The following is a 10,088-nucleotide window of genomic DNA, read 5'->3' as shown; positions in this document are numbered from 1 at the left end:
TTTACAGGAAGCACAGGGAGGGAAACAAGTTAAAAGACACCATGGATGCTTGATTTGGATCTTAAACGTCCCTCAAAGGCCCATATGTTAAAGCCTTGGTTGCTAGCCTTTGCTGCCTTTGAAGATGAGACTGCAGGGAAGCCTTAGATCACTGAGTGTGTCACAGAGGGAGATATTGAGACCCAGACTCCTTCCTTACTTTCGTTGCTCCCTGACCACCACAAGATGAGAAATTTCTTCCACTACGCACTGGCGCTATGATGTCTCACCACAGGCCCAAAGTCATGGTATGAAGTAACCAAATAGGAAATATGAATGTCGATGCCTATAGATTTGGTATATTGAAGAATTATTGTTAAAGTTTTCAGATATGTTAATGGTATTATGTTTTTCTAAAGAGCTGTTTTCTTTTGCAAATATATACTGAAATATTTATGGAAGAAATATGGATTATGAGACATATTTCAAAATAATATGGGTAGGTAAGGGTATAAATGAAGCAAGGTTAGCCACATTAAAGGTGAATGATGGAATTAAATACAAGGTGTTATTTTTGCACTGTTATTTTTATTAAAATTTTTTAATTTTTCAAATATATGTAGGAAATTTTAATAATAAAAACATATAATAGATGAGTTTTGGAAGCACTTGAATGTATGAGCCCTGGGCTAGATCCCCAACAACCTTTCTCACCCCCAATCTGAGGGGTGGGGTGCTTCAAAATAATCTAACCATTGGGTAGAGAAGAAGAGTGGGTGGATGTAGGGATAAAATAAGCCCTGTCAGGACTGGAGCTATGACTCAGAAATTGAGAGTTCCGTTCCCAAGAACCATGTGGTTCACAACTTCCTGGAACTCCAAGTCCAGGAAATCTGACCTCTTCGCGCTGCTTCAGGCAGCAGCACTGACTGACGTGGACATGCCTTCTGCCCCCATAGACACAAAATTAAAAATGAAAAGAAACTATTTTTCAAAAAATAAGACTGGTGGGCCGGAGAGATGGCTCAGCAATTAAGAGCACTGGTTGCTCTTGCAGAGGACCCAGGTTTGATTCCTAGCACCCACATGGTAGCTAACAATGGTCATAACTCCAGGCCTGGGGAATCTGACACCCTTTTCTGACCTCAACAGGCGCCACAAGACATGAGTGCACTTACATACATGCAGACAATACACTCACACACACAAAATAAAAATAATAAAAAAATAAGACCTGTGACCATGAACTGTTGAGTGTTGAGACTGAGCACAGCTACACTGTTGTCCTAGTCTGTTGGGATAACTATAACAAAGTGCCACAAACTAGAAACTTATTTTTCACAGTTCTGGATGATAGGAGATCCAAGATTAAGATATTGTTGGATTTGGTGTCTTGAAAGGGCCCCTTCCTTCATGGGTAGATTCCTCATTCCGTGTCCCATCATGGAAGGGACTAGCCAGTTTTCCAAGGTCTCTCTTATGAGGAAAATCTTCCTGGTCTCATGACATCCCAAAGCTCCCATTTCCTAATATTATCAGTCTGGGAACTAAGATCGCAACATAGGAATTTAAAAATTTTTTGTTTTATTCTTATTTATGTGTCTATGTGTGTGTATGTACACACATGTGTGTGGGTATCCAAGGAAGCATCCAATCTCTGAAATTACAGATGGTCATGAATGTGGGTGCTAGGCACCAAACTCTGGTTTTCTGCAAGAGCAGTGTGCTTTTAATCATTGAGCCATCTCTCCAGTCCTTTAATATAGGGATTTTGAGGGGATCCAAACATTCAGAACATAGCATCTCTGTACTTTTATATGTGATTCACATTTTCCACAACAAAATAATATTCCTGCTACTCTGAGACATTTCTTTATGATGAAATATATTCATTTGACAATTCATAATAATGAAAAGTATAGAGTAATTCACTTGGAAAGGAAAAGAAATCACACTAGGAAACAATGTTTCTACTGATTGTCTCATTTAGACAGTATCTGAGCATATCCTTCTGAATAGCCACCCTAAAATCTCAGGGGATAACTCAAAGTGTCATTCTGTCTTCTGTGAATGACTAAGCTAGATGGCCACAATAACACAGCCCCAGCAGTCTCAGGGGCACAGAACAAAAAGGTTTATTTCTTGTTCTAGAGATGTGCTGTTCATTAGACTCTCTTGGGAATTCAAGCTGCTAGAGCACCCACAATATCAGGTTTTGCCAGTTGTTGCACCAGAGGGAAAGTAGGTTCCAGAGAGCCTCACTTCAGTGAGTCAAGAATCCAGTCTAGAAATGACACATGCCATTTCTGCCCACAGTTGATTTGCCTGAATCACTCTCCTGGCCATACTTAGTCACCAGAGGGCAGAAACACACTGCCATCATATGGCCAGGAGAAAGGAGAAACACTTGGCAAGAATGCTAATGACTTCCTTATTAAGAACCCCTGTGTCCTGATGTCCTGCTTAAGACTTGGGGATGACTGTGCTTTGTGCCACTTCCAAGGTAGACATGAGTGCTCATTCTTCCTTCTGGGTAATTTCCTTTGATTCACAGTCATGCAATACACCACATGCAGAGGTTTCATAACAAATGTGAAGCAATTGGTTAACTTAACTATGAATTCAGCAATATGTTTTTGAATGTTGTTCTTTTTTTAATTTTATGAGTATGAGTGTATTACCTACATGTATGTAAGTGTATCTGTGTCATGTAATGCCTGTGGGGGTCAGAAGAGGACATTGGATCTCTCTGGAACTGGAGTTACGAATGGTTGTTAGCCACTATGTGGGTACTGGGAATCAAACCTGGGTCTACTGCAAGAGCACACAGTGCTCTTAACCACTGAGCCATCTCTCTAACCCCTGAATGTTGTTCTTTTTATTTCCCTGGTCCTGGGGATTGAGCCTAGAACTTCTTGCATGCTAAGCATGTGCTCTACTACTGAGCTGTATCCTTAGCTTTTGGCAACATTTCTTAAATATTTCTCCTCAGTTAGGGACTGGGGAGATGATCCAGTGATGTTTGCTCCACAAGAATATGGACTGGAATTTAAAGCCCCAGAACCCATGTGAAAGTCCAGCAGTTGTGATAGCTGTAACATCAGCACTTAGGAAGCACAGACAGTGGATCCACAGGGCAAAAAAGACTAGCTGAAATTGACAAGCTTGGGTTCAGTGAGATAAATGAAATCAATAAATGATGTGGAGAGCAATTGAGGAAGATACCCAATGTCAACTCGGGGTCTTCACATGCATGTATACACATGTGCATGAGCACCTGCACACACATGCACACTACACACATATATACATATACAGTTTTTTAACTTTAAAAAGAGTACAGTATTCTACTATTAAAGTATTAGAATCTTATTGAAAGAAAATTAGAAATACAGAAAACTAGGAAGAAATGGGAAAGTAATCACTCATGAATTTGTCATGCAAAGATAAACTCAGGTCATATTTCAGTGAAATTCTTTTCAAATTTTTCCATGCATCTGTACAAGTTAGTGCTCATAGTCACCAAAACAATAATCACTTTTGTATTAGAAACTAGTAGGAGAAGAAAAAGGGGTACTTCTTGCCCATCAGAAGGTTCAAGATGGACACTTTTATTACAAAAAGACTAGAGGCTAGTTCTAGTTTTTGTTGTTGGCTTTGGGGAAAAAGGGCTCTGGCTTTTAGGACCTACTCTTGAGGAAGAGGAATTCTGTCTGTATGATTCACTTTGTGGAGAATGAGATGTGAGGGAGGAGGGAGGAGAAGGTCAGAGAGAAGCCACTTCTGAAGCCCCATCTGAAGCCTGCACTTTGGGAATCATTTTCTGAGCATCAAACACTGTCTGACTCCTTTTGTGCTTTTATGCCAGAATTCCTGGAGACTCGGTACTTTATAAAGAATGGAAATTACAGGTATGGTAGTGCACACTTGCATTCCTGGCACTGGGGGGAATGAGACAGGAGGATCACAAGTTAGGGGCCAGCCTGACTACATAGTAAGTTCAAGAACTGCTGGCTCCACCCAGTGAGAACCTGTCTCCTGCCCATAGTGAGTGCCAACCCTGCCAAGAATGCTTTTTTAACAATATTTTGTTTAATACATTGGATTTCATGTGTAGATTTCTTCCTTGTTTTAATCAACAAAGGAAGTTACAGAAAATTTGATTTGCTATAGTGAGAACATGTCCAAAGACATGCTGGCACATTCAGTATCTGGTGAAGGCCTGCTTCTTAAGGGTGGTGCCATTTTGTTGTGCTTACACAGCAGAAGAGACGAAGAGAACAAAGTCAAGCATTAAGAAAGGGGGGAGGGGATGGCTGGAGTGATGACTCAGAGGTTAAGAGCACTAGCTGCTCTTGCAGAGGACCCAGGTTCAGTTCCCAGCACTCAAATGGTGGCTAACAACCATCCATAACTCTAGTTCCAGGGAGATCTGATGCCCTCTTCTGACCTCATGGGCATTGTATGACACAGATGCACTTACATACATGCAGGCAATACACTCATACACATAAAATAGAAATGATAAATAAAATATTTTTTCCAAAAGTTTTAAAAAGGGGCCCAATCTTACTCATGAGAGCTCTGTCTTAATGACTTAACCATACTGTAAATGTCTTACCTCTTATGACTACCATTAAGACTACCATTAAGTTACAATATACTAATGGCCAATTAACAACTCCAGATCATGTTGTTGTGTGGCAACAAATTCTTCATTCTAAAAATGACTTATTAGCATAAAATAGGACAAGAAACAAGAAAGATTTAAATTTTTTTTATTCCTTGACAATTTCATACATGTATAAAATTAATTTTGATCATCCCTCTATTACCCCTTTTCATCTGCCCTCCCTGTCTTACTGTAATCCTTCTTCCCAAAATGGCTCCTCTTACTTAGCATCATTAAGCACAGAAACTATTGGTTTCTTTTCTCCCTTAGCAACTTGCATAGTCTTTATTGCGTGTGTGAGATTCACCAAGTTAATTATGATATGACTGGAGAGTTATTTACTGGAAAACTTGAAACTTATCAGTGGTTATATATTTTAATTAAAAAAAATTTTTTTTTGGTCTTTTTGAGACAGGGTCTCCTTGTAGCCCCAGCTGTCCTTGGACTCACTATGTAGACCAGGCTGGACTCGAACTCACAGAGATCCGCCTGTCTCTGCCTCCCAAGTGCTGTGATTAAAGGTGTGTGCCACCATACCTGGCTTAAAATTACTTTTATTAGTGTGTGTATGTGTTTGTGTGCATGTGCATGAGCAGGCGTGTGAAGATCAGAGGACAACTTAGTGGGAGTCCCTTCTCTGCTTCCACTTTTACATACGTTCTAGGGATGGGACTCACATCAAGCTCATGTGACAAGTGTCCTTACTTTCAAGGCACCTCACCAGCCCTACACATTTTTAATAGTTGAGTTTCATTTACTTTTTACATTTTCTTCACTCAGGTTACTTATGAAAAGGGAAGAGTTCAGTTCAGATATACCTCGGAGAATATACCCAAAGGAATCAAAGTCATCATATCATAGAGATGCACACACATCAGTGTTTATTGCAGCAGAATTCACAACTATTTAGGCAGGGAATCAGTATAAGTACCTGTTCTAACTTAGTTTCTGTTGCTGTGATAAAATATCTGATAAAAAGCAACTTAGGGGACAAAGCAACTTAGCAGATCATAATTCCAGGTTATAGTCCATCATTGCGGGGAAGTAAAGGCAGGAACTTCAAACAGCTGGTCACATCACATCACAAACAACAGCAGAGAGAGATGACTTCACACTTGCTTCTGCTCAGCTCAGTGTCTCCACTCTTACACAGTTCAGGACTTCCTGCTAGGGAATGGTGTTGTCTATAGTGGACTGGATCTTCCCATATCAATTAACTTAAGACAATTTCTCTGTGGTGGTTTGAATGAGAATGTCCCCCATAGATTCCAAGTATTTGGATACTTTGTCGCAAGTTGGTGGAGCTGTTTTGGGAGATTTTATAAGGTGTGGCCATGCTGGAGGAAGTAAGTTACTGGGGGCAGGCCTAGACAGTTCTTAAGCCTTGCCAGATCTCCAGTCACTCTCTGCTTCCTGTGCCTGCTTGAGGATGTGAGAGCTTAGCTTCTGTTCCTACTCCAGCCACCTCTGCCTCTATGCCTCTCTGCCATGAACTGTTCGCCCTTTGGAATCTAAGCTAAATAAACTCTTCCTTTTATATGTTCCCTTGGCCATGGTGTTTCTAACATAGCAACAGGAAAGTAACTAATATACTCTCACAGATATGGCCATAGGTCAATGAAGACAATCCCTCATTAAGATTCTCTTCACAGTACTCATCAAGGAGTGAATGAATGTATAGAAAATGAATGCATAGGGGCCAGCAAGATTGCTCAGTGGGTAAAGGTACCACTAAGCCTGATGACCAGAGTTCAATTCACTGAATCCACAGGGTGGAAGAAGAGAACTGACTCCCACAAGGTCTTGTCTGACCTACACATGCATATGATGGCATGTGCATACCTACATATACACAAAAACATATATAATAAATAAATGTAATAAAATTTTAAGAAATATTATTTATGTTGTCTTTTTGAAACAGGCTGTCCCTGTAGCCTCAGCTGGCTTGGAACTCACTATGTAGACTAGGCTGGCCTTGAACTCACAGAGATCAGCTTGCCTCTGCCTCCCAAGTGCTGGGATTAAAGGCATGCACCACCATGCCCGACCTTAGATATTTTTTTTTTAAGATGTGAAAATATAGGGTACTATTCAGGAAGAAGGGACCAGTGGGAAGAGATGGGAAGACAGGTAAGACAGGTAAGGGAGAGAAAATGAGGGGATATGATCAAAGTACATGTATGAAAATGTTATAATGAAACATTATTTTTTGTTGTTGTTGTTGTTGGTTTTTTTTTTTTTTTTTTTTTGAGACAGAGTCTCCTCTAACTCCTGAGTGCTAGGATTAAAGGTGTTATGCCCCCTTGCCTCTAACTCCTGAGTGCTTTAATTTTTTTTCATTTTCTGTGTATGAGTGTTTTGCCTGCATATATGCAAGTGCACCTGTGTCATTTAAAGCCTACAGAGGCCAGAAGTGGGTGTCAGATTCCCTGGAACTGGAGTTACAAGCAGTTGTTAGCTACCATGTGGATGCTAGAAACAACATGGCAGCTGATAACTGTCCATAACTCCATTCCAGGGAGATCCAAAACCCTGTTCTGGCCTCTGTGAGCATTGTACATATGTGGCACACTTACATATATGCAGGCAAAACAGTCATACACATAATACATACATAAATAAAAAAAATTTAAGTCCATGATTTGGGAGGTCAGGATGGAACCTGCTATTGTTTTGTTAGATGGTCATGTTTTCAAATTGCCCTCTAAATATTTATGTTTATACCCATAAACCTGGGCTGCTTTCAATCTTGGTCAGAGAAGCTTCTTTCTGCAGCAGGCAGCAGCCAATGGAGAGATGCATAACTGGTCAAAGTGTGAGAATAAGAGATGGAGTTCTCAGTCCTAAATGGGACATTTTTCTCAAACTATCCCCCAATCCCTGCCCCCACCACCATACCAAGGCTCAGGGAAAATCAGAGGTGACAAGGCAGAAAGAATATGAGCCAGATGAGGGGGAGAATTGCTGTGAAATATAAACTTCTGGATACAACATAGCTATTGTGCTCATGAGCTCAAATCAGCTGTGGTTACCTGTGCAAGACCTGCACACTATCAATCCAGCCAAAATTCTGGCATAGATGGTGGAGGTGCTCTCCCATTTCTCACTGAGGAGCTATTGGTGGATGATAGCTTCTGGGGGTGAGAGAATCATTCTTTTTTTAATTTGTGGCCATTGGTAGGTTACTCACACTCCAGTGAATGGCCCAGACCCATACATGTAAGGACAGCACTAACTGGATTTAATGAGCTACTTATTATTGTTATTATTATTAATTATTACTATTTTGGGGTTTGTTTGTTTTTTTTTGAGACCAGATCTCCCTGTAGCTATAGCTAGCCTGGATTTGCTATGGAGACCAGGCTGGCCTCAAACTCTCAGAGATCCACCTACCTCTGCCTCCCAAGTGCTGGGATTAAAGGTGTGTGCTGCCACGCCCGTCCTATTTATTTATTTTTTAAAAAAAGGACATGAAAGCCAGGTGTGGTGGTGCATGCTTTTAATTCCAGCACTCGGAAGACAGAGGCAGGCAGATCTCTGTGAGTTCAAGGGCAGCCTGGTCTACATAGTGAGTTCCAGGATAGCTGAGGCTATAGGGAGACCCTGTCTCAAAAAAAAAAAAAAAAAAGACATGAAGTTGGGAAGAACCCTGAGTGGGTTGGGTGGGGGTATATTAGTGGAAGTTGGAGGGGGGAAATGGACACTGGACATCATGTTTCATTGTATATATTATGAAATTCTCAAAACTAAAAAAAATTGTTACAAAAAATTAATAGCTATACATAGGGCATTCCAAGACTAGCAAATAAAATTCTAGTTTCCTAAGGTTCATTAAAAAAAAAAAACAAAAAAAAACCCAGAACTGAATGAACTGGACCAATCAGGTGGTGCACATCTTTAATCCCAGAACTCAGGAGGCAGAGGCAGGCAGATCTCTGTGAGTTTCAGGCCAGCTAGAGTTAGACTGAGAATTCGGGAAAACAAAAAAGGGGAAAAGAGAATAGATTTGAAAGGTTGCTTTATATTACTGTAGAATTTCTCTCTCTCTCTCTCTCTCTCTCTCTCTCTCTCTCTCTCTCTCTGTGTGTGCTAAGATAGACATACTGAGCTATACTGCTAGCTCATAAACTTCTTAAAATCACCAAAATGCCGGTTGTTTTTTGAAAAGATTAGAAACTACTGCTGATTGAAGCAATGACTGGCTAATCTAAGGAATACATTTTCCCAACATGTTACAATTGGGATAAATTTCCTGAAATGTAGAAACCAATTACTTATAATTGAGTTCTTTAGTGATCCAAACCGATATATGGAAATTTTCAAAAACATTTATAAAAATCTGAAGTTTGGGGGCTGGAGAGATGGCTCAGCTGTTAAGAGGACTGACTGCTCTTGCAGAGGACCCAGGTTCGCTTCCCAGCACCCACATGGCAGCTATGAACCGTCCTTAACTCCAGTTCCAGGGGAAGCCAATACACTCATACACATAAAATAGAAATAATAAAATATTTTTTTAATTTTAAAAATTATAAAAGAATGCTCTTACTTCTTTGTCCTTAGACTGAACTGTCACATACATGCAGGCAATACACTCATACACATAAAATAAAAATAATAATTGTGTTTAAAAAATTAAATTTTGCCAAGATTTCATCAGAAATATTTTACACTTCATTTCATATGCAGATTTGTTCTTCATTTTAATCAATAAAAAATTTAGCTGACCCAAAACTACATCTTACCATTTTCCACTTGTCTCTCAAATAGTTATGCTAGTAAATACAGAATTGCACAGCAGGTTGTGGGCCTCTTCAGTGTTAAAACCACAGATAACTCACCTTCGTAATTCTTCCAACGCCTATAATAATGTACTGTACAGAGAAAACACCCATAAACAAATACAAGAGGTACAGAGTACAATTGCATTTGTATGTGAAAGGCATTTGAGTTTTTAGTAGCTAGTGTGCTCTCCTTATTATTCAGTCTGGAAGCCACAAGCTAATAAAGCTATCACTATTGAACTTAATGTGTCACAGAATAGCAAGAGTCTGAAAATTAACATTGCCATGCGTTGCAAAATAACTTGAAACTACAAGCTAACATTGTTACAGTTTTTAAAAATTTACTGATAACAAAGTGACATAATCTATTATGAAATAACATTGTTATTTTTTCGATAGGAAGCAGTTCTAGGCTCAAAACTAGTATTTAAAAAAAGATAATCAATGAATATACATTGCTAGCCATTTCTTTTGGGAAATTAGTACATATGTAGGGAGTGGTAAGACCAGGTTACTTGAATAAACTTTCATTTGTTAAAATGGTTAAAGAGATCATCATACTATAAGAAAACCTTAAAAAATACAACTTTTTTCTCCTTTCTTTGTTATTTCAAAGCCCTACCGAAGGTGGCTGCATTAGTGCACACTTGTAC

The sequence above is a fragment of the Nannospalax galili genome, unplaced genomic scaffold, assembly GCF_000622305.1.
Source record: "Nannospalax galili isolate Female #2095 unplaced genomic scaffold, S.galili_v1.0 scaffold45, whole genome shotgun sequence".
Classification (NCBI taxonomy): Eukaryota; Metazoa; Chordata; class Mammalia; order Rodentia; family Spalacidae; genus Nannospalax; species Nannospalax galili.
Note: the sequence above shows the minus strand (reverse complement) of the source record.